This window comes from Spinacia oleracea, chromosome 1 (assembly GCF_020520425.1).
Source record: "Spinacia oleracea cultivar Varoflay chromosome 1, BTI_SOV_V1, whole genome shotgun sequence".
NCBI classification, from domain to species: Eukaryota; Viridiplantae; Streptophyta; class Magnoliopsida; order Caryophyllales; family Amaranthaceae; genus Spinacia; species Spinacia oleracea.
In genome coordinates, this window is record NC_079487.1 from 95319445 (window position 1) to 95321692 (window position 2248).

Below are 2248 nucleotides of genomic sequence, written 5' to 3' on the forward strand. Positions count from 1 at the left end.
CTGCTGTGGTGTGAACAATACACCTGTTTCAGCCTTTGTTTCAGTACTCTGAGCAGTTGCTGCAACTCTGGTAGAGTTGTTTTTTCCCACATTCCACTTTGAATAGGATGATGATGCTCCACTTTCTCGATTGCCAGGTTTTACAGTAACCTTTCCATGTCTAGAATGCCACTTTGGATATCCAATGATAGTCCAACATTTTTCAGTCAAGTGACCCTTCACACCACATGCCTTGCCAACAGTATCTACTCTATCTGACTGGGTTTTGGTAAACATAGCAGACATTTCAGTCTCAGGTTTGATGAATTTCAAAACCTCTCTTTGAGATTCTTCCTGTTGCAACACTGCACAAGAACTTTCAACAGCGGGAAGGGGAGTCATCATCAAGATTTGACTCCTTTGAGGTCCATATTTGTCATTTAGGCCATTCAAGAACTGAAATAACCTGGATTCCTCTTTCTGTTGGTCAACAACTTCCAAAAATTTTCTAATATCATCAGTTATGTTGGTGACAGCAGGTAGCATATTCATAGAGTCCAGTTCTTCCCACAAGACACTCAAAGCAGTGTAGTAATCATTGATTGAACTAGAATTTTGTTTTGTATTGTAGAGATCTTTGTTTATTCTATATTTTCTAGACCCATGAGTCAAAGCAAACCTAACTTCAAGTTGACTCCAGATTTCTTTAGCAGAGGTAATGTAAAGAATAGATTTTTTTATGGAGGAAGAAACATTATTATGTATCCAAGCAATCACCATATTGTTGCATATATCCCATAGTTTAGATTTTACCTCATCTTCAGTGTCTTGCACTGTTGTACCAGTCACAAACCCCATCTTTCTTTTAGATGACAGGTTGATTTCCATGCTTCTTCTCCATGCTCTATAATCACCAGCTCCTTGCAGTTTATCAATGCTTATTGAACTTGCATTATCAGAAGGATGGAGGAACAAATTAAGGGTTCTGTATGTCAGCAAATGTCAGTTTTGACGACATTACTGATTTGGAGAGAAAGATATAAACTTTCTTAGGAAAGAAGAAAGCTTTGCCAGAAAGGGAAAGAAAGAGAGATTCACAGGGGATTCATAGAGATAAGAGAAAAGAGAAAGGAAGAAGAACAGAAGAGTGAGACAGAAGGATTTCCAGATTCAAAGATCAAAGCTTTGGATTTTAATGAAGCAACGTTCTATTCCATATACACAGGCCTGGCTCTGATACCATGATAACTTGATTATCACTGATTGTGATGAACAAAAAGCTCAAAGCTTGTGCATGGAATTCAGAACTTAAATGCAGAAGAAAAAAAAAGAGGAGAAAGAAATGGAGGCTCAATTATATTGTATTAGATTGCTTGCCTACAAAACAACTTGCACACACTTATATAGTGCGGCACACCAATGCAAAAGAAGAGAGCAAACCCTACTCCCTTGGGACAGCTCATGGCTAGTACCCATACATGTGCAGAAAAGGACAAAAAGAAGTCACATGAATTAAAAAACTAAGGCTGAGCTTAATTAGCTTAATTACTCTAATTACTCCAAAAGAGTTTATCCTTTATTAACAACAAATTCTGACAATTCCCCATTTGATTAACTTTTACCGTCTCTTCAACAATTCCAATAACCATGCTATTGATTTGATTTTTATGACAGTGAAATTTAAGGGTTTGATTGGTTTTGGATGTTTAATTTGAATCAGTACCATCTATGTAGCCGAGGAAGTATAAGTCACAAGTGACTTGTGTCCATATGGACACAAGTGGGATTAAAATAATGTAAAATGAAAAATAAAAAAAGGAAAAGTAAATATCTGATAACGGAGTCTATTAGGGGAAAAGGGGGGAAAGAAAATGGGGGAAAAGAAAAGGGTGGAAACAAATTGAAGAGAGAGAGAAACCCCTTCTTCTTCCTCAATATTTCTAAAAAACATTCTGATTTTCTTATCTCCTCACCATTTCTGCAGAAAATCCATTATTCAAGGTAAGCTCTCATCCCTATTAATTTTTTGTTGTTTTTACAATTTTAGTTAGGTGTTAATAATTAGGGCAAACAAAAATTGGAATCATAATTGTTGAAATTGGGATGAGAATTGTGAACATTCGTAATTTATTGTTATTGATTATTGAAATTAGAATCATAATTTATGCTTACACATGGCCATTTGCGTATTTACGCTTATTAATTGTTGAAATTCGAATGATATTTTTAACGAATACGTAGCGTTAATTTCATTGTTTTGCAAATAAGT